Consider the following 23,791-nt stretch of genomic DNA (forward strand, 5'->3'; position numbering starts at 1 on the left):
CCTGTGGTAGAAGGTTGGTAGTCAGCAACCACCCAGGGAGGTACTACCGTCCTGTGGAAGTAGATTGGTAGACAGCAACCACCCAGGGAGGTACTACCGTCCTGTGGTAGTAGGTTGGTAGACAGCAACCACCCAGGGAGGTACTACCGTCCTGTGGTAGTAGATTGGTAGACAACAACCACCCAGGGAGGTACTACCGTCCTGTGGTAGTAGGTTGGTAGACAGCAACCACCCGGGGAGGTACTACCGTCCTGTGGTAGTAGGTTGGTAGACAACAACCACCCAGGGAGGTACTACCGTCCTGTGGTAGTAGGTTGGTAGACAACAACCACCCAGGGAGGTACTACCGTCCTGTGGTGGTAGGTTGGTAGACAACAACCACCCAGGGAGGTACTACCGTCCTGTGGTAGTAGGTTGGTAGACAACAACCACCCAGGGAGGTACTACCGTTCTGTGGTAGTAGATTGGTAGACAGCAACCACCCAGGGAGGTACTACCGTCCTGCCAAGTGAGTGTAAAACGAAAGCCTGTAATTGTTTTACATGATGGTAGGATTGCTGGTGTCTTTTGTCTGTCTCATAAACATGCAAGATTTCAGGTAGGTCTTGCTACTTCTACTTACACTTAGGTCACACTGCACATACATGTACAAGCATATATATACACACACCTCTGGGTTTTCTTCTGTTTTCTTTCTAGTTCTTGTTCTTGTTTATTTCCTCTTATCTCCATGGGGAAGTGGAACAAAATTCTTCCTCCGTAAGCCATGCGTGTTGTAAGAGGCGACTAAAATGCCGGGAGCAAGGTGCTAGTAACCCCTTCTCCTGTATATATTACTAAATTTGAAAGGAGAAACTTTTGTTTTTCCCTTTAGGCCACCCTGCCTCGGTGGGATACGGCCTGTGTGTTGAAAGATATATATATATATATATATATATATATATATATATATATATATCTGCCGGGAGCAATGGGCTAGTAACCCCTTCTCCTGTAGACATTTACTAAAAAAAAGAAGAAAAACTTTATAAAACTGGGATGCTTGAATGTGCGTGGATGTAGTGCGGATGACAAGAAACAGATGATTGGTGATGTTATGAATGAAAAGAAGTTGGATGTCCTGGCCCTAAGCTAAACAAAGCTGAAGGGGGTAGGGGAGTTTCGGTGGGGGGAAATAAATGGGATTAAATCTGGAGTATTTGAGAGAGTTAGAGCAAAGGAAGGGGTAGCAGTAATGTTGAATGATCAGTTATGGAAGGAGAAAAGAGAATATGAATGTGTAAATGCAAGAATTATGTGGATTAAAGTAAAGATTGGATGCGAAACGTGGGTCATAATAAGCGTGTATGCACCTGGAGAAGAGAGGAATATAAAGGAGAGAGAGAGATTTTGGGAGATGTTAAGTGAATGTATAGGAGCCTTTGAACCAAGTGAGAGAGTAATTGTTGTAGGGGACCTGAATGCTAAAGTAGGAGAAACTTTTAGAGAGGGTGTGGTAGGTAAGTTTGGGGTGCCAGGTGTAAATGATAATGGGAGCCCTTTGATTGAACTTTGTATAGAAAGGGGTTTAGTTATAGGTAATACATATTTTAAGAAAAAGAGGATAAATAAGTATACAAGATATGATGTAGGGCGAAATGACAGTAGTTTGTTGGATTATGTATTGGTAGATAAAAGACTGTTGAGTAGACTTCAGGATGTACATGTTTATAGAGGGGCCACTGATATATCAGATCACTTTTTAGTTATAGCTATACTGAGTAAAAGGTAGATGGGATACAAGAAGAATAGAAGCATCAGGGAAGAGAGAGGTGAAGGTTTATAAACTAAAAGATGAGGCAGTTAAGGTAAGATATAAACAGCTATTGGAGCATAGGCAATGGGGTCGAAGAGGTATGGGGTAGGTTTAAAAATGTAGTGTTAGAGTGTTCAGCAGAAGTTTGTGGTTACAGGAAGGTGGGTGCGGGAGGGAAGAGGAGCGATTGGTGGAATGATGATGTAAAGAGAGTAGTAAGGGAGAAAAAGTTAGCATATGAGAAGTTTTTACAAAGTAGAAGTGATGCAAGGAGGGAAGAGTATATGGAGAAAAAGAGAGAGGTTAAGAGAGTGGTGAAGCAATGTAAAAAGAGAGCAAATGAGAGAGTGAGTGAGATGTTATCAACAAATTTTGTTGAAAATAAGAAAAAGTTTTGGAGTGAGATTAACAAGTTAAGAAAGCCTAGAGAACAAATGGATTTGTCAGTTAAAAATAGGAGAGGAGAGTTATTAAATGGAGAGTAAGAGGTATTGGGAAGATGGAGGGAATATTTCTAGGAATTGTTAAATGTTGATGAAGATAGGGAAGCTGTGATTTCGTGTATAGGGCAAGGAGGAATAACATCTTGTAGGAGTGAGGAAGAGCCAGTTGTAAGTGTGGGGGAAGTTCGTGAGGCAGTAGGTAAAATGAAAGGGGGTAAGGCAGCTGGGATTGATGAGATAAAGATAGAAATGTTAAAAGCAGGTGGGGATATAGTTTTGGAGTGGTTGGTGCAATTATTTAATAAATGTATGGAAGAAGGTAAGGTACCTAGGGATTGGCAGAGAGCATGCATAGTTCCTTTGTATAAAGGCAAAGGGGACAAAAGAGAGTGCAAAAATTATAGGGGGATAAGTTTGTTGAGTATACCTGGTAAAGTGTATGGTAGAGTTATTATTGAAAGAATTAAGAGTAAGACGGAGAATAGGATAGCAGATGAACAAGGAGGCTTTAGGAAAGGTAGGGGGTGTGTGGACCAGGTGTTTACAGTGAAACACATAAGTGAACAGTATTTAGATAAGGCTAAAGAGGTCTTTGTGGCATTTATGGATTTGGAAAAGGCGTATGACAGGGTGGATAGGGGGGCAATGTGGCAGATGTTGCAAGTGTATGGTGTAGGAGATAGGTTACTGAAAGCAGTGAAGAGTTTTTACGAGGATAGTGAGGCTCAAGTTAGAGTATGTAGGAAAGAGGGAAATTATTTCCCAGTAAAATTAGGCCTTAGACAAGGATGTGTGATGTCACTGTGGTTGTTTAATATATTTATAGATGGGGTTGTAAGAGAAGTAAATGCGAGGGTCTTGGCAAGAGGCGTGGAGTTAAAAGATAAAGAATCACACATAAAGTGGGAGTTGTCACAGTTGCTCTTTGCTGATGACACTGTGCTCTTGGGAGATTCTGAAGAGAAGTTGCAGAAGAGAGAGAGTATGGAGGAGGTGAATGTATTCAGATATTTGGGAGTGGACGTGTCAGCGGATGGGTCTATGAAAGATGAGGTGAATCATAGAATTGATGAGGGGAAAAGGGTGAGTGGTGCACTTAGGAGTCTCTGGAGACAAAGAACTTTGTCCTTGGAGGAAAAGAGGGGAATGTATGAGAGTATAGTTTTACCAACGCTCTTATATGGGTGTGAAGCATGGGTGATGAATGTTGCAGCGAGGAGAAGGCTGGAGGCAGTGGAGATGTCATGTCTGAGGGCAATGTGTGGTGTGAATATAATGCAGAGAATTCGTAGTTTGGAAGTTAGGAGGAGGTGCGGGATTACCAAAACTGCTGTCCAGAGGGCTGAGGAAGGGTTGTTGAGGTGGTTCGGACATGTAGAGAGAATGGAGCGAATCAGAATGACTTCAAGAGTGTATCATTCTGTAGTGGAAGGAAGGCGGGGTAGGGGTCGGCCTAGGAAAGGTTGGAGGGAGGGGGTAAAGGAGGTTTTGTGTGCGAGGGGCTTGGACTTCCAGCGGGCATGCGTGAGCGTGTTTGATAGGAGTGAATGGAGACGAATGGTTTTTAATACTTGACGTGCTGTTGGAGTGTGAGCAAAGTAACATTTATGAAGGGGTTCAGGGAAACCGGCAGGCCGGACTTGAGTCCTGGTGATGGGAAGTACAATGCCTGCACTCTGAAGGAGGGGTGTTAATGTTGCAGTTTAAAAACTGTAGTGTAAAGCACCCTTCTGGCAAGACAGTGATGGAGTGAATGATGGTGAAAGTTTTTCTTTTTCGGGCCACCCTGCCTTGGTGGGAATCTGCCAGTGTGATAATAAAAAAACTAATATATATATATATATATATATATATATATATATATATATATATATATATATATATATATATATTAATTATATGATTGTTAGGTAAGACACACCTGTAACATGTGCAACATCTGGGTATCTTTACTGTAGACGTTTCGCTCTCCAGTGGCTTTATCAATACAAATTCTAGGACATAGCTATATACAAAAGATGAGGTAATCAGTCCCTCAGCCTTGGAGTTAGTGTGAAGAGCACAGTAGTTGTGAAGATTCTGGAGCACGGGCAAGAAGGCTGGCACTTATATACTGGCGTCAGGTGGAAAGGGACGGGTAGCAGACGAGGGCATAATCACTGGTAGGCGAGATTCTCCAGTGGAAGTAGGTCCTACCCAAAGGGGTAGGTTAGTTGAAGTTGTAGAACATGGCGTTAGTATATAAGTGCCAGCCTTCTTGCCTGTGATCCAGAATCTACACGACTACGGTGCTCTTCACACCAACTCCAAGACTGAGGGACTGATTACCCCAATGGAAATAAGTCACTCTGTCTGACTTTTTTGGGTTATCCCAGGTTCTCTACACATATGCTGCTATGTATGATAATTCTATGTAACTGTATTTGTGTATACCTGAATAAACTTACTTACTTACTAACTTTTGTATATAGCTATGTATATAGTTATGTGGATGGTGAAACGTCTACGATAAAGATACCCAGATGTTGCACATGTCTTAATTTTCATTTTGTCGGTATACAATACCAATATTGTACAACATATATAGCAGTTAAATATCTTTATTTCGAAACGTTTCGCCTACACAGTAGACTTCTTCAGTAGACTTCAGAAAAGTTGGTAGAAGCAGAAGAGATGGGAAGACGATACCATTTTAATATTCATACATATTGCAAACAATCACAGACGGGCGATTTTAACTATGCAAGACAAGCCAAGAGAGGTAGGGGGGGGGGGAATGTGTAAGAATAACATTACCACTGTCACGGAACTTCCACCACAGTGGGAGACTGACGTTCAAGATATGACGTAAGACACTTCATCTGAAGTCTCACTCACTGGATCTGACCAACATCCTTTACTGTCACCGTCACTGTTATCAACACCTTCACTGTCAACCTCACCGTCACTGTTATCAACACCTTCACTGTCAACCTCACCGTCACTGTTATCAACACCTTCACTGTCACCCTCACCGTCACTGTTATCAACACCTTCACTGTCAACCTCACCGTCACTGTTATCAACAACTTCACTGACAACCTCACCGTCACTGTTATCAACACCTTCACTGTCAACCTCACAGTCACTGTTATCAACACCTTCACTGTCACCCTCACCGTCACTGTTATCAACACCTTCACTGTCAACCTCACCGTCACTGTTATCAACAACTTCACTGTCAACCTCACCGTCACTGTCACCAACATCACTGTCAACCTCACCGTCACTGTCATCATCTTCACTGCTCCATAAGCTCTAAGTCAAGGATTTTTTTTTTACTCGTTTACCGTTGCCAACCATCTGTGTTGTACAGTTAACAGGTAAAGAGAAATTAATGTAATAGATTGTGTTGGCAACAGTGTTTATCCCAGCGGTTGAAAATTAGAATAAATAAAACTTTGAGTTAGTGGACTATGAATCTCAAGATATATTGTTAGTTTAATTGTCTTTCGCATTAGATTTAGAATTTCACCGCCGCAGTGGCTAGTTTATTGTACACTTCATATACATCCTGCAGACGATAGTAGGACAGTAGATGGATGTAACTAAAGGCTGGGTTTGATTTGATTGGGAGTAAATTCTTGGGTAGTGGTGTTTTTGATAATGACCTGCCTTGTATGGGCCAGTAGGCCTTCTGCAGTGTTCCTCCATTCTTATCTTTTTATGTAAATGAATTTATCAAGGCTTGGGTAGCATTGAAGATGGACTGAGCAAATATTCTGCTAGTGGATTGGATTTGTGAAGGACCTGCCTAGTATGGGCCAGCGGGCGCGCTGCAGTGTTCCTCCTCTTTACTCGTGTTGGTGGTGGCGAGTTGATAAATTAAGACACATGTGTAACACTTGGGTATCTTTATTGTGGAAACGTTTCTCAACACAGTGGCCTCATCAGTCCAATACAGAGAAGAATGTAGATAAGTGGTTCAGAGAACCGACAAGTTGATAAATTAGACACATGTGCAGTACTTGGGTAACTTTATTGAGGAAACTTTTCTCAACACAGTGGAGAATGGTGAAGAACAGGAGGAGCTTGAGGTAATCAGTCCCTCATTCTTTTCTTTTCAAGATTGACAGACTGATTACATCGACTCAAGGCTGAGAGACTGATTACAGTGGAACCTCAAATTTCGAACGTATCACTTATCAAACTTTTCGAAAATCGAATGCTTTTTTCGAATCAACTTTGTCCCTATTATCGGACTCGCCCCTATTTTCGAACCGCCGGGTACCGGACCTGTCTGGCAGCCCGCTGTGTCCGCGTTCCCACGCAGGCGCCGTGAACCAGTCTGGTTTTATTGATGCTTGGGTGAACACTAACCTTCACTCTCATTCAAAAATTTTACGATTATTTCATTGTGTTTAGTGTTTGTGGGACTGTGAAATAAGCTATCATGGGCCCAAAGAAACTTGCTAGTGGTACCCCTGTGGTAAAGAAAGTGAGAAACACCATAGATGTGAAGAAGGAAGCAATACAGAAGTATGAGAGTGGTGTGAGACATGTTGAGCATGCCAGGATATACAGAGGACTGTGGACAGTTATTTTGTGAGATAGAAACAGAGGACTATACACAGTTATTTTGTGAGACAGAAACAGAGGACTGTAGACAGTTATTTTGTGAGACAGGGGTCCAGTGACTCTCAAGCTGGTTCTAGTGGCATTAAAATACAGAGAAGGGAAGTAACCCCAGAGAGGGCTTTGATACCTGACGTACTAACCTGACACTAACCCCAACTCTCTCTCTCCTCCCTATCTTCCAGATGCCATCACCAATCTTCAGTAAAGGTAAGTAAAAATGTTATTTTATATGTTTATTTAAATTTATTAATACTTAATTGAACACTATATTTGTTGTGTGTGTAAAACTATAATTAATCTCTATAAAATGTATTTTTTTGTGAATATTTTGGGTTTCTGGAATGGATTAATTATATTTCCATTATTTCTTATGGGAAATATTGCTTAGCTTTTCAGACTTTTCGAGTTTAGAACTAACTCCTGGAACGGATTAAGTTCGATATTTGAAGTTCCACTGTATTTCAAATATCGCAGTAAGATTATGTGTATCCAGGCGGAGGCTCCTTACTTTATTTGGGTTCGTTGTACACTGTGTTTAAATTGAAGATTAGACACTTATGCGACATATGGGAATCTTTATTAAGGAAATGTTCCTCCACACAGTGGTTTCTTCAGTCCAATACAAAGCAGAGAGGGGTAATGAGAGGAGGAGTTTGAGGTAATCAGTCCCTCAGCCTGGAATCGATGTGCTCAGTCTATCACTCTTGTACAAAGTATAGCATATGGCTGGAGAAGTGGTTTATATACTGTAGTCTGGTGAGTCGAAGCAGGAGGCGTGATCACAGTGGAATCACCCTCTAGTGTAAATAGGTCTTCGTCCAAAGGTTGGACAAGTACTGAAGAATTCCTTGTATCATGATCCAATGATGTTGCAGTGTCTGACAGATGTGATAAATTGAAGATTGAGACAAATTGAAGATTGAGACACTTATGCAACATAAGGGAATCTTTATTAAGGACTTGCCTGTCTACAGTATATAAGCCACTTCTTCGGCCATATGCTGTACTTTCTACAAGACTGATGGACTGAACACATAGAATCCAGGCTGAGGGACTGATTACCTCAAACTCTTCCTCTCATTACCCCTCTCTGCTTTGTATTGGAGTGAAGAAGCCAATGTGTGTGAAACGTTTCCTTAATAAATATTCCCATATGTTGCATAAGTGCCTCTATCTTCAACTTGTCGGTTTTCAAACCATTTATCACAAGTGTGTTTAAGTGCCCAGCCCCGGAGGGCCATGCCCAGGAAAGAGTGACGGAGTAGACCTTGTTGACTGAGTGAGCTCGGCAGCCTGAATGAAAGAGGGTAAGCATGATGAGGGTTGAGCTGGGTAGGCCTGTGCCACTAGGTGTCAGCACCACAGTGTCGTGAAATATGAACCTAGCTGGGCATGCATCGCTCGGCCACCTACCCATGGTTGTCCTTCACCATGACCGACTGAAAAAAAAACTCGGTCTCTCTCTTGCAGGAATAGGGTACAGAACACAAAATAAAAGCATATACAGCCTCTCCTCGCTTAACAAGTTCGGCTCCTAAGATCATGTCGTTAAACAAATTCGTCGCTAAGTGAGGAGCATACTATAATGGTAGCGAGTTTGTGTTACCCATCTTTGTTATTGTTTTAATGTCACCTTTGCACCATTTATAACATTTCTGGTTGTGTACGAATGGTATATAATACCGACAAGATGAGAGTAAGACACATTTGCAACATCTGGGTATCTTTATTGTAGACGTATTGATAAAGCCACTGGATGGCGAAACGTCTACAATAAAGATACCCAGATGTTGCAAATGTGTCTTACTCTCAACATTTCTGGTACATATTTTTTTAAATATACAGTAGTGTACTGTATATTGAAATAAAAAGAATAGAGGAAATCAGCTCTGATATACATTATTTAGGTATGAATACTGGTCAGAGCCCATCGTAAGTCCCAGGCATCGGTAAATGATTACGTCGCTAAATGCTCATCATGGCATTATGCCGGGTGAGTGCCAAAGCATAATGCTGTGATGAAAATCAAAGGCCTAACATACAGGGAGGTCTTTTTTTCGTCAGTGCATTCTGCTGGGTAGCAGATGTTAGCATGACATCATGGCCTGCCAAACTTCACAGTGACTTCTCATTGCTCACGTGGTTGCTGTGATGAGAGGAAGTGTTGCACTTTTGTCTCTTATCTGTCCCATTTTTTGTGAAGTGTTGTTCCCTTTGGTTTTGGGGCTATACATCTTTGAATATGGGTAAAATGAAGTCAGTAACACCTGAAACTATAGCTCAAATCATAAGGCTTCACAAAGCTGGGCACCAGAAGAAAGAAATAATGGAGAATGTTAGTGTGAGTGAGTGTTCAGTGAGGACCTGGGTGCAGCGTTTCAAAGCTGGTGGCAGTGTCGAGTTATCGTCTGCGAAACCTCGGCCTGGCCCCTCCAAGAAGACATCTGTTCTTACTTTAACTGTGTTAAATAAGTGGTTAGAGAGTTACTGCTTCTTTAACACACTTAAGGCATGCATAGATGTCTTGGAGGGGCCAGGCCGAGGTCTGGCAGACAGTAACTTGACACTGCCACCAGCCTTGAAGCACTGCATCCAGTTCCTCACTGAACACTCACTCACACTAACATTCTCCATTATTTCTTTCGTCTGGTGCCCAGCTTTGTAAATCCCTATGATTTGAGCTATAGTTTCAGGTGTTACTGACTTCCTTTTACCCATATTCAAAGATGTATAGCCCCAAAAACAAAGGGAACAACACTTCAAAAAAAAAATGGGACAGATAAGAGACAAAAGTGCAACACTTCCTCTCACCACAGCAACCACATGAGCAATGAGAAGTCACTGTGAAGTGTGGAAGAAGGCCGTGATGTCATACTAACATCTGCTACCCAGCGGCATGCACCGACAAAAATGACCCCCCCCCCTTTATGGTAGGCCTTTGTATATGTGGACATGGGCAAAAAACTTCTTACAGGGAGAGAAGAAAAAAAGGTAGGGTGTACTGAACATCGTGGTCCAATGCAGTGAGCTTTGGCAGGCATCACTGTACACCTTCCTGCTTTTGGACAGATACTGCAATACAGGAGACATCGCTGCAACTGAGGTGTGATGTAACAGTGTACGGTCTCCTCTGGAATGATGAAGCAATCATTGTAGTAGTCGTTGCAGGGGTCACAACCTGCTGGTGCCCTCGAGTGAAGTGTCATCAGTACTCCGCAAGATAAGATAAGATAAGATAAGATTTCGTTCGGATTTTTAACCCCGGAGGGTTAGCCACCCAGGATAACCCAAGAAAGTCAGTGCGTCATCGAGGACTGTCTAACTTATTTCCATTGGGGTCCTTAATCTTGTCCCCCAGGATGCGACCCACACCAGTCGACTAACACCCAGGTACCTACTTGCTGCTAGGTGAACAGGACAACAGGTGTAAGGAAACGTGTCGAAATGTTTCCACCCGCCGGGAATCGAACCCGGGCCCTCCGTGTGTGAAGCGGGAGCTTTAGCCACCAGGCCACCGGGCCACTCGGCCACTGGGCTGGACTTCTGGCAAGCGACTCAGGAGGACATATCTTGGCTGGTACTGTTGCTGGGGCTGTCACTGCCGGCAATTGAAGTGAGTTGTGGCCCGGACGACTTCGGCAAAGCATCTGGGAGCTGTAGTAGCATACACCGTAACTGGAGTGAGCGGACTTGCAGTCAAAGTGACATACTTTGTGCAGGCTACTCACTGAAGCTGTGACATGAGTCAGTCACCTGCAGACAGGGTTACCGTGGCTTGATAATGTCATCCTCTCGACAGAGTTGGAGTCATAGCAAAGGTTAGTCTTAGCGTCCTCAAAATGGTTTTCTACATATAACTGCACTCTGATGGTCAGGAGGAGGAGTGAAACGAGTCTCAACAGGGAGTCGTAGTAGGCATGACTCAGCATGACATCTACGAGCGGCGAGCATGAGAGTTTTCTGTATACGGGGGCTCAGATGCTCATAACTGATGCCTGCACTGACTAATGTCACCTGTCAACAGTCATAATGGGTGACATGTAACGTGAGGGTTCTACCAGTGGTCTGGGCATAGACCATACTGTGGCCTACACACACATCTAGGCTCAGACCACACATCAGGACACATAGAAAACTGCGCACATCTACTATACATGTAGTTACAACTCGGCTTGCACTACCAAAACATGCTTTTCTGTGCAAAAATTGACACTGAACCATTCAGGAACACGTGAGAACACTGGTAAGGAACAATGACTAAGAGGAATTAACACATGACATATCTTCTCTCAATCGTTCTCAACAATACTGAAGACAAATTACTCACTGTGAAACTATAACACTGTCGATCTGACATGTCGTAATGTCGGGTGTGACATCGTGAGGTGATGTCATGGAGTGACATAGTGAGGTGACATCAGGGCAGCATGGTGACATTGGGGTATGGTGACATCATGGGGTGATGTCGGGCAGACGTCATGGGTGACGTCGCAAGGTGATGCCAAGCAGCAGACAACAGCATGTGACTTTCGACATCCAGCTTGTTGGACCGTGTGGCTCGCTCCACATGGTCTTATCCACATGCAGCTTCATTATCCAAGTGTCTTGGAGTGACCTCGGGCACTCAGATACACACCTCTGCCAAAGAATTCAAACTGAATTCGGAGAAAAACAGCAAAGGTGTGAGTGTAGTTGTGTGTGGTGGTAGTGTGGGGTGGTGTATGGTGGTAGTGTGGGGTGGTGTGTGGTGGTAGTGTGGGGTGGTGTATGGTGGTAGTGTGGGGTGGTGTATGGTGGTAGCGTGGGGTGGTGTATGGTGGTAGTGTGGGGTGGTGTATGGTGGTAGTGTGGGGTGGTGTATGGTGGTAGCGTGGGGTGGTGTATGGTGGTAGTGTGGGGTGGTGTATGGTGGTAGTGTGGGGTGGTGTATGGTGGTAGTGTGGGGTGGTGTATGGTGGTAGTGTGGGGTGGTGTATGGTGGTAGCGTGGGGTGGTGTATGGTGGTAGTGTGGGGTGGTGTATGGTGGTAGTGTGGGGTGGTGTATGGTGGTAGCGTGGGGTGGTGTATGGTGGTAGTGTGGGGTGGTGTATGGTGGTAGTGTGGGGTGGTGTATGGTGGTAGCGTGGGGTGGTGTATGGTGGTAGCGAGGGGTGGTGTATGGTGGTAGTGTGGGGTGGTGTATGGTGGTAGTGTGGGGTGGTGTATGGTGGTAGTGTGGGGTGGTGTATGGTGGTAGTGTGGGGTGGTGTATGGTGGTAGTGTGGGGTGGTGTATGGTGGTAGCGTGGGGTGGTGTATGGTGGTAGCGAGGGGTGGTGTATGGTGGTAGTGTGGGGTGGTGTATGGTGGTAGTGTGGGGTGGTGTATGGTGGTAGTGTGGGGTGGTGTATGGTGGTAGCGTGGGGTGGTGTATGGTGGTAGCGTGGGGTGGTGTATGGTGGTAGTGTGGGGTGGTGTATGGTGGTAGTGTGGGGTGGTGTATGGTGGTAGTGTGGGGTGGTGTATGGTGGTAGTGTGGGGTGGTGTATGGTGGTAGCGTGGGGTGGTGTATGGTGGTAGCGTGGGGTGGTGTATGGTGGTAGCGTGGGGTGGTGTATGGTGGTAGTGTGGGGTGGTGTATGGTGGTAGTGTGGGGTGGTGTATGGTGGTAGTGTGGGGTGGTGTATGGTGGTAGTGTGGGGTGGTGTATGGTGGTAGTGTGGGGTGGTGTATGGTGATAGTGTAGGGTGGTGTATGGTGGTAGTGTGGGGTTTTGTATGGTGGTAGTGTGGGGTGGTGTATGCTGGTAGTGTGGGGTGGTGTATGGTGGTAGTGTGGGGTGGTGTATGGTGGTAGTGTGGGGTGGTGTACGTTGGTAGTGTGGGGTGGTGTATGGTGGTAGTGTGGGGTGGTGTATGGTGGTAGTGTGTGGTGGTGTATGGTGGTAGTGTGGGGTGGCGTATGGTGGTAGTGTGGGGTGGTGTATGGTGGTAGTGTGGGGTGGTATATGGTGGTAGTGTGGGGTGGTGTATGGTGGTAGTGTGGGGTGGCGTATGGTTGTAGTGTGGGGTGGCGTATGGTGGTAGTGTGGGGTGGTGTATGGTGGTAGTGTGGGGTGGTGTATGGTGGTAGTGTGGGGTGGTGTATGGTGGTAGCGTGGGGTAGTGTGTGGTGGTAGTGTGGGGTGGTGTGTGGTGGTAGTGTGGGGTGGTGTGTGGTGGTAGTGTGGGGTGGTGTGTGGTGGTAGTGTGGGGTGGTGTGTGGTGGTAGTGTGGGGTGGTGTGTGGTGGTAGTGTGGGGTGGTGTATGGTGGCAGTGTGGGGTGGTGTGTGGTGGTAGTGTGGGGTGGTGTGTGGTGGTAGTGTGGGGTGGTGTGTGGTGGTAGTGTGGGGTGGTGTATGGTGGTAGTGTGGGGTGGTATATGGTGGTAGTGTGGGGTGGTGTATGGTGGTAGTATGGGGTGGTGTATGGTGGTAGTGTGGGGTGGTGTATGGTGGTAGTGTGGGGTGGTGTATGGTGGTAGTGTGGGGTGGTGTATGGTGGTAGTGTGGGGTGGTGTATGGTGGTAGTGTGGCGTGGTGTATGGTGGTAGTGTGGGGTGGTGTATGGTGGTAGCGTGGGGTGGTGTATGGTGGTAGCGTGGGGTGGTGTATGGTGGTAGTGTGGGGTGGTGTATGGTGGTAGTGTGGGGTGGTGTATGGTGGTAGTGTGGGGTGGTGTATGGTGGTAGTGTGGGGTGGTGTATGGTGGTAGCGTGGGGTGGTGTATGGTGGTAGCGTGGGGTGGTGTATGGTGGTAGCGTGGGGTGGTGTATGGTGGTAGCGTGGGGTGGTGTATGGTGGTAGTGTGGGGTGGTGTATGGTGTTAGTGTGGGGTGGTGTATGGTGGTAGTGTGGGGTGGTGTATGGTGGTAGTGTGGGGTGGTGTATGGTGGTAGTGTGGGGTGGTGTATGGTGATAGTGTGGGGTGGTGTATGGTGGTAGTGTGGGGTTTTGTATGGTGGTAGTGTGGGGTGGTGTATGGTGGTAGTGTGGGGTGGTGTATGGTGGTAGTATGGGGTGGTGTATGGTGGTAGTGTGGGGTGGTGTACGTTGGTAGTGTGGGGTGGTGTATGGTGGTAGTGTGGGGTGGTGTATGGTGGTAGTGTGTGGTGGTGTATGGTGGTAGTGTGGGGTGGCGTATGGTGGTAGTGTGGGGTGGTGTATGGTGGTAGTGTGGGGTGGTATATGGTGGTAGTGTGGGGTGGTGTATGGTGGTAGTGTGGGGTGGCGTATGGTGGTAGTGTGGGGTGGCGTATGGTGGTAGTGTGGGGTGGTGTATGGTGGTAGTGTGGGGTGGTATATGGTGGTAGTGTGGGGTGGTGTATGGTGGTAGCGTGGGGTAGTGTATGGTGGTAGTGTGGGGTGGTGTGTGGTGGTAGTGTGGGGTGGTGTGTGGTGGTAGTGTGGGGTGGTGTGTGGTGGTAGTGTGGGGTGGTGTGTGGTGGTAGTGTGGGGTGGTGTGTGGTGGTAGTGTGGGGTGGTGTATGGTGGTAGTGTGGGGTGGTGTATGGTGGTAGTGTGGGGTGGTGTGTGGTGGTAGTGTGGGGTGGTGTGTGGTGGTAGTGTGGGGTGGTGTGTGGTGGTAGTGTGGGGTGGTGTATGGTGGTAGTGTGGGGTGGTGTATGGTGGTAGTGTGGGGTGGTGTATGGTGGTAGTGTGGGGTGGTGTATGGTGATAGTGTGGGGTGGTGTATGGTGGTAGTGTGGGGTTTTGTATGGTGGTAGTGTGGGGTGGTGTATGGTGGTAGTGTGGGGTGGTGTATGGTGGTAGTGTGGGGTGGTGTATGGTGGTAGTGTGGGGTGGTGTACGTTGGTAGTGTGGGGTGGTGTATGGTGGTAGTGTGGGGTGGTATATGGTGGTAGTGTGTGGTGGTGTATGGTGGTAGTGTGGGGTGGCGTATGGTGGTAGTGTGGGGTGGTGTATGGTGGTAGTGTGGGGTGGTATATGGTGGTAGTGTGGGGTGGTGTATGGTGGTAGTGTGGGGTGGCGTATGGTGGTAGTGTGGGGTGGCGTATGGTGATAGTGTGGGGTGGTGTATGGTGGTAGTGTGGGGTGGTATATGGTGGTAGTGTGGGGTGGTGTATGGTGGTAGCGTGGGGTAGTGTATGGTGGTAGTGTGGGGTGGTGTGTGGTGGTAGTGTGGGGTGGTGTGTGGTGGTAGTGTGGGGTGGTGTGTGGTGGTAGTGTGGGGTGGTGTGTGGTGGTAGTGTGGGGTGGTGTGTGGTGGTAGTGTGGGGTGGTGTATGGTGGTAGTGTGGGGTGGTGTATGGTGGTAGTGTGGGGTGGTGTGTGGTGGTAGTGTGGGGTGGTGTGTGGTGGTAGTGTGGGGTGGTGTGTGGTGGTAGTGTGGGGTGGTGTATGGTGGTAGTGTGGGGTGGTGTATGGTGGTAGTGTGGGGTGGTGTATGGTGGTAGTGTGGGGTGGTGTATGGTGGTAGTGTGGGGTGGTGTATGGTGGTAGTGTGGGGTGGTGTATGGTGGTAGCGTGGGGTGGCGTATGGTGGTCTGCCTTGAGTCTACCTGGAGGGCATTCCAGGGATCAACGCCTCCGTGGCCTGGTCTCGGTGAGGTGGTAGATATTGAAAAGCCAGGGACTTTGGGTGATAAGGTCAGTAATAGGTTTAGTAGAAAAACAGAAATGAGCAGGAAGGGTAAAGAGAAAGGAGAGTCTTTCAATGTGAGATTAAGACACATGTGCAACATCTGGGTATCTTTATTGTAGACGTTTCGCCATCCAGTGGCTTTATCAATACAAATTCTAGGACATAACTTGAAGACAGTAGAACTATGTACAGAAGATGAGGTAATCAGTCCCTCAACCTAGGAGTAGGTGCGAAGAGCACCATAGTCGCGGAGATTCTGAAGCAGAAGAAAGGATCCTGGCGCTTATATAGTAACGTCAGGTGTAGCAGACGAGGGCATATTCACTGGTAGGCGGGATTCCCCAGTGGAAGTAGGTCCTTCCCAAAGAGATGGGATAGTTGTAGTAGTAGTTGTCGTAGTCGTGAAGGTTATGTACATGTCCTCAGAATTAAGATTCCATGATGTTGCAGTGTCTGACAAGTTGTGTACGAATGGTATATAATACCGACAAGATGAGAGTAAGACACATGTGCAACATCTGGGTATCTTTATTGTAGACGTTACTATATAAGCGCCAGGATTCTTTCTTCTGCTTCAGAATCTCCACGACTATGGTGCTCTTCGCACCTACTCCTAGGTTGAGGGACTGATTACCTCATCTTCTGTACATAGTTCTACTGTCTTCAAGTTATGTCCTAGAATTTGTATTGATAAAGCCACTGGATGGCGAAACGTCTACAATAAAGATACCCAGATGTTGCACATGTGTCTTAATCTCATCTTGTCGGTATTATATACCATTCGTACACAACTTGTCAGACACTGCAACATCATGGAATCTTAATTCTGAGGACATGTACATAACCTTCACGACTACGACAACTACTACTACAACTATCCCATCTCTTTGGGAAGGACCTACTTCCACTGGGGAATCCCGCCTACCAGTGAATATGCCCTCGTCTGCTACACCTGACGTTACTATATAAGCGCCAGGATCCTTTCTTCTGCTTCAGAATCTCCGCGACTATGGTGCTCTTCGCACCTACTCCTAGGTTGAGGGACTGATTACCTCATCTTCTGTACATAGTTCTACTGTCTTCAAGTTATGTCCTAGAATTTGTATTGATAAAGCCACTGGATGGCGAAACGTCTACAATAAAGATACCCAGATGTTGCACATGTGTCTTAATCTCATCTTGTCGGTATTATATACCATTCGTACACAGAGTCTTTCAATGTTTATTATTCTAATTGCCGTAGTGCTAGGAATAAGATGGACGAGTTGAGATTAGTTGCTAGTGCAGGTAACATTGATGTATTTGCCTTAACTGAGACGTGGTTTAATTAAAAAAGTCGGGACATGCCTGCAGAATGTCATATTCAGGGTTTTAAATTGTTCCAAGTAGATAGAAGTATCGGGAAGGGGGGTGGGGTGGCATTGTATGTCCGAGATCGCTTGAACTGTTGCATAAAAACGGGTATTAAGTCTGAAGTAACACATACAGAGTCTGTTTGGATAGAATTTTCAGAGGGGCATGAACAACTGATTTTAGGAGTGATATACCGTCCCCCAAACTTAGATAGGGACCAAGGGAGACTACTATGGGAGGAAATTGTTAAGGCCACAAGGCACGATAATGTAGTAATTCTAGGAGACTTTAACTTTAGTCATGTTGATTGGAATTTCTTGACTGGGAATTTAGAATCATACGACTTCTTAGAAGTAGTTCAGAATTGGTTTTTGAAGCAGTTTGTGACAGAACCTACAAGGGGAAATAACCTGCTTGACTTAGTTATGGCAAACAATGTATCCCTTGTTAATAATTTAGAAATTTCAGAGGAACTGGGTGCTAGCGACCACAAATCAATTACATTTAGCATTGAATGGAAGTACGATAGTAGCGATAACTCAGTAACAGTCCCAGATTTTCGCTTAGCAGATTACGATGGGCTTAGAGAACACTTATCATCTGTTGACTGGGGTAACGAAGTGAGCTATCAATATGACAGTTTTCTGAACACTATACATGCTGCTCAAAGAACGCTTATCCCATATAAAGACATTAGATCAAATAGAAATGACCCAAAATGGATGAATAATAGGCTCAAATATCTACTAGGGCATAAGAAAGGAATTTATAGGCGTATCAAAAGAGGTGAGGGTCATCTTATGAATTAGTATATTGACATTAAGAGGGACATTAAAAAGGGGATAAGAAAAGCTAAAAGGGACTATGAAATTAAAGTTGCTAGGGATTCTAAAACTAACCCAAAAAGTTTTTTCCAGGTCTATAGAACAAAAGTTAGAGATAAGATAGGTCCCCTTAAAAATAACTATGGGCACCTTACTGACAAAGAGAATGAAATGTGCTCGATTTTTAATAATTATTTTCTCTCAGTTTTTACACAGGAAGACACTGACAATATTCCAGTAATTAATTTTTATAGTGGGCTAGAAGAAGATAAATTATGTAACATCACAGTCACTAGTGAAATGGTTGTGAAGCAGATAGACAGACTGAAGCAAAATAAGTCACCGGGTCCTGATGAGGTTTTTTCAAGGGTTCTTAAGGAATGCAAAATGGAACTCTGTGAACCATTAACTAATATTTTTAATTTATCTCTTCAAACAGGTGTAGTGTCTGATATGTGGAAGATGGCTAATGTAATTCCTATTTTTAAAACAGGGGACAAATCGTTACCGTCAAATTATCGCCCAATAAGCCTGACCTCAATTGTAGGCAAATTACTAGAGTCAATTATAGCTGAGATTAATAGAAGCCATCTCGATAAGCATAGCTTGATTAATGATACTCAGCATGGATTCACAAGAGGCCGGTCTTGTCTAACTAATTTATTAACTTTCTTCAGTAAAGCTTTTGAGGCTGTTGACCACGATAAAGAATTTGATATTATTTACTTAGATTTTAGTAAGGCTTTTGATAGAGTTCCGCACCATAGACTGTTAAAGAAAGTGGCAGCTCATGGCATTGGGGGAAAAGTGCTCTCGTGGATCGAGTCATGGCTCACTGACAGGAAGCAGAGAGTGTCCATAAATGGGGTTAAATCCGAGTGGGGATCTGTAACAAGTGGCGTTCCACAGGGATCAGTCTTGGGCCCGTTGTTGTTTATATATATCAATGATCTTGATGAGGGAATTACTAGTGATATGAGCAAATTCGCCGATGACACAAAGATAGGTAGGATAATTGATTCAAACGTAGATGTTATGGAACTTCAGGAGGATTTAAACAAACTCTATTCTTGGTCAGAAAAGTGGCAGATGCAGTTCAATGTAGATAAATGCAAGGTTCTGAAGCTTGGGAGTGCCCATAACCCTAGTACTTATAAGTTAAATGATGTAGAACTTAGTCATACAGATTGCGAAAAGGACTTGGGGGTTATGGTGAGCAGCAACCTTAAACCAAGACAGCAATGCCTAAGGCAAATATATTCCTGGGATTTATATCAAGAAGTGTAAGCAACAGAAGTCCAGAGGTCATACTGCAGCTTTATACATCATTAGTAAGGCCTCACCTAGATTATGCAGCTCAGTTCTGGTCTCCATATTACAGAACGGACATAAATTCGTTAGAAAACATTCAGCGTAGGATGACTAAATTAATACATAGCATTAGAAATCTTCCTTATGAAGAAAGATTGAAGACTCTTAAGTTACATTCACTTGTTAGACGAAGAATGAGGGGAGACCTGATCGAAGTGTATAAGTGGAAGATAGGTATTTTAATAAAGGGGATATTAACAAGGTCTTGAGGATATCTCTCCAAGAGAGAACCCGCAGTAATGAATTTAAATTAGATAAGTTTAGATTTAGAAAGGACATAGGAAAGTATTGGTTTGGAAATAGGGTAGTTGATGAGTGGAACAGTCTACCTAGTTGGGTTATTGAGGCTGGGACTTTGGGTAGTTTCAAATTTGAGTGGGAGGGGTTGGATTTGAGTGGGACTTTCACATCAGAGCTTATTTATTGGGTGGCATTGAAAATTGGGTTGGGCAAATGTTTTGTTAGTGGGATGAATTGTAAAGGACCTGCCTAGTATGGGCCAACAGGCCTGCTGCAGTGTTCCTCCTTTCTTATGTTCTTATGTTCTTAATCCAACGTACGAACCACAGCCCGGCTGATCCGGCATCGTCTTTAGGTATCTGTCCAGTTCCCTCTTGAAGACAACCAGGGGTCTTCCCGTAATGCCCCTTATTGCTGGTGGGAGGCTGTTGAACAGTCTTGGGCCGGACACTTATTGCGTTTTCTCTTAGTGTACCAGTGACGCCCCTACTTTTCACTGGGGGTATGGTGCATCGCCTGCCAAGTCTTTTGCTTTTGTATGGAGTGATTGCTGTGTGCATATTAGGGACCAGTCCCTCCAGAGTCTTCCAGGTGTAGATTACGATATATCTCTCTCGCCTGCGCTCTAGTGAGTACAAGTCAAGTGCTTCCAGGCGCTCCCAGTAGTTAAGGTGTTTGATGGAACTCATACGTGCAGTAAAGATTCTCTGTACATTCTCTAGTTCTGCAATTTCACCTGCCTTGAATGGGGATGTTAATGTACAGCAGTATTCCAGCCTAGAAACAATAAGTGATTTAAAAAGGATCATCATTGGCTTAGCATCTCTTGTCTTGAATGTTCTCATTATTCATCCTATCAGTTTCCTAGCAGATGTGATAGTGGCATTGTTGTGGTCCTTGAAGGTGAGGTCTTCAGACATTACCACACCCAGGTCCTTCACATTACTTTTCCGCTCTATTGTGTCATTAGAGTTTGTATTATGCTCAGTTCTAGTTATTATTTCCTCCAGTTTTCCATAACGGAGTAGTTGGAATTTGTCTTCATTGAACATCACATTGTTCTCTGTTGCCCACTGGAAAACTTGGTTTATATCTTCTTGGACCTTTGCCGTGTCCTCAATGGATGACACTCTCATGCAGATCCTAGTATCGTCTGCAAAAGATGATACAGTGCTGTGGTTTACATCTCTGTCTATGTCTGATATGAGAATAAGGAACAGGATAGGTGCGAGTACTGTGCCTTGTGGGACAGAGCTCTTCACTATGACAGCATCTGATTTAACTCTGTTTACCACTACTCTTTGTGTGTGATTGGTTAGAAAGTTGAATATCCATCTGCCTTCTTTGCCGGTTATCCCTTTAGCACGCATTTTGTGTGCTGTTACACCATGGTCGCACTTGTCAAAGGCTTTTGCAAAGTCTGTGTATACTACATCTGCATTCTGTTTGTTTTCCAGTGCATCTAGGACCATATCATAGTGGTCAAGCAGTTGCGAGAATCAGGAGCGACCTGCTCTGAAACCATGTTGCTCTGGGTTTTGCAATTTTTGGGAGTCCAGGTGGTTTGCTATCCTGCTTCTTAGAACTCTTTCATAGATTTTTATGATGTGGGACGTTAAAGCTATTAGTCTATAGTTGTTAGCTACTGCTTTGCTGCCACCTTTATGGAGTGCTGCTGTATCTGTTGTTTTTAGTGACTGTGGAATCTCGCCTGTGTCTAAACTCCTTCTCCACAGCATACTTAGGGCCCGTGAGAGGGGTTTCTTGCAGTTTTTAATGAACACCGAGTTCCACGAGTCTGGGCCTGGGACAACGTTCATGGGCATGTCGTCGATGGCTTTCTCAAAGTCTAGTGGAGTTAGGGTTATGTCATAAATCTGGCCTACATTGGCAGGGTTTTGAGGCTCATTCATGAAAAAATTGTTTGGATTGTCCATCTTTAAACTGGTTAGTGGCTCGCTGAACACTGAGTCGTACTGCGATTTCAGTATCTCGCTCATTTCTTTGTTGTCGTCTGTAGGATCCATCTTGTCTGAGCAGGGTTTTTGACTTGTTTTTGGCATATGAAAAGAAATATTTCGAATTTCTTTCGGTCTGGTGTGGTCTAGACTACCATTTCTTATGTGGTCTAGGCTACCAGGTCTGATGTGGTCTAGACTACCAGTTCTGATGTGGCCTAGACCACCAGGTATGGTATGGTCTAGACCAAGTCTGATGTGGTCTAGACCACCAGGTCTAGTGTGGTTTAGACCACCAGGTCTGGTGTGGTCTAGACTACCAGGTCTGGTGTGGTCTAGACCAAGTCTGGCGTGGTCGAGACCAAGTTTGGCGTGGTCTAGACCAAGTCTGGTGTGGTTTAGATCAGATCTGGTGTGATATAGACCACCAAGTCTGGAGTGGTCTAGACCACCAAGTCTGGGGTGGTCTAGATCACCAAGTCTAGGGTGGTCTAGACCTAGCCTGGTGTGGTCTAGACCATCAAATCTGGTGTGGTCTAGATCACCAAGTCTGATGTGGTCCAGACCAAGACTGGTGTGGTCTAGACCAAGACTGGTGTGGTCTAGACCAAGACTGGTGTGGTCTAGACCAAGACTGGTGTGGGTCTAGAGCAAGACTGGTGTGGTCTAGACCAAGTCTGGTGTGGTCTAAACCACGACTGGTGTGGGTCTAGACCAAGACTTGTGTGGTCTAGACCAAGACTGGTGTGGTCTAGACCAAGACTGGTGTGGGTCTAGACCACCAAATCTGGTCTCGTCCAGACCAACAGTTCTGGTGTAGTCTAGACCAGGTCTGGTGTGGCCTAGACCACCAGGTCTGATATGGTCTAGCGCAGGTCTGGTGTAGTCTAGACCAGGTCTGGTGTGGCCTAGATCACCAGGTCTGGTATGGTCTAGCGCAGGTCTGGTGTAGATTAGACCAGGTCTGGTGTGGCCTAGACCACCAGGTCTGATATGGTCTAGCACAGGTCTGGTGTAGTCTAGACCAGGTCTGGTGTGGCCTAGACCACCAGGTCTGATATGGTCCAGCACAGGTCTGGTGTAGTCTAGACCAGGTCTGGTGTGGCCTAGACCACCAGGTCTGATATGGTCTAGCGCAGGTCTGGTGTAGTCAAGACCAGGTCTGGTGTGGCCTAGTCCACCAGGTCTGATATGGTCTAGCGCAGGTCTGGTGTAGTCTAGACCAGGTCTGGTGTGGCCTAGACCACCAGGTCTTATATGGTCTAGCACAGGTCTGGTGTAGTCTAGACCAGGTCTGGTGTGGCCTAGACCACCAGGTCTGATATGGTCTAGCACAGATCTGGTGTAGTCTAGACCAGGTCTGTTGTGGCCTAGACCACCAGGTCTGATATGGTCTAGCACAGGTCTGGTGTAGTCTAGACCAGGTCTGGTGTGGCCTAGACCACCAGGTCTGATATGGTCTAGCACAGATCTGGTGTAGTCAAGACCAGGTCTGGTGTGGCCTAGTCCACCAGGTCTGATATGGTCTAGCGCAGGTCTGGTGTAGTCTAGACCAGGTCTGGTGTGGCCTAGACCACCAGGTCTGATATGGTCTAGCACAGGTCTGGTGTAGTCTAGACCAAGTCTGGTGTGGCCTAGACCACCAGGTCTGATATGGTCTAGCACAGGTCTGGTGTAGTCTAGACCAGGTTTGGTGTGGCCTAGACCACCAGGTCTGATATGGTCTAGCACAGGTCTGGTGTAGTCTAGACCAGGTCTGGTGTGGCCTAGACCACCAGGTCTGATATGGTCTAGCACAGGTCTGGTGTAGTCTAGACCAGGTCTGGTGTGGCCTAGACCACCAGGTCTGATATGGTCTAGCACAGGTCTGGTGTAGTCAAGACCAGGTCTGGTGTGGCCTAGTCCACCAGGTCTGATATGGTCTAGCGCAGGTCTGGTGTAGTCTAGACCAGGTCTGGTGTGGCCTAGACCACCAGGTCTGATATGGTCTAGCACAGGTCTGGTGTAGTCTAGACCAGGTCTGGTGTGACCTAGACCACCAGGTCTGATATGGTCTAGCACAGGTCTGGTGTAGTCTAGACCAGGTCTGGTGTGGCCTAGACCACCAGGTCTGATATGATCTAGCACAGGTCTGGTGTAGTCTAGACCAGGTCTGGTGTGGCCTAGACCACCAGGTCTGATATGGTCTAGCACAGGTCTGGTGTAGTCTAGACCAGATCTGGTGTGGCCTAGACCACCAGGTCTGGTATGGTCTAGCGCAGGTCTGGTATATATCAACACTTCTTGGACCTTGTAGGTAAGGTACAATTATCTAAATTATACAGCAACAAATATTAATTGTTTCTGAGATGTGTATCATTGATCCTGAGACGCTCAGGCAGCGTTGTCTAGGTTCAGGCAGCGTTGTCTAGGTTCAGGCAGCGTTGTCTAGGTTCAGGTAGCGTTGTCTAGGTTCAGGCAGCATTGTCTAGGTTCAGGCAGCGTTGTCTAGGTTCAGGCAGCGTTGTCTAGGTTCAGGCAGCGTTGTCTAGGTTCAGGCAGCGTTGTCTAGGTTCAGGCAGCATTGTC

At 45.8% G+C, this 23,791-nt stretch overlaps 1 protein-coding gene across 2 annotated transcripts in view; it reads left to right on the forward strand.

Moving 5' to 3' along the window:
* Positions 1–23,791, forward strand: part of LOC128694154 (vascular endothelial growth factor receptor 1) — a 598,057-nt gene that overhangs the window by 85,591 nt on the left and 488,675 nt on the right. The gene's annotated exons all lie outside the window — the stretch shown is intronic.

The sequence above is a fragment of the Cherax quadricarinatus genome, chromosome 43 (genome assembly GCF_038502225.1).
Source record: "Cherax quadricarinatus isolate ZL_2023a chromosome 43, ASM3850222v1, whole genome shotgun sequence".
Lineage (NCBI taxonomy): Eukaryota > Metazoa > Arthropoda > Malacostraca > Decapoda > Parastacidae > Cherax > Cherax quadricarinatus.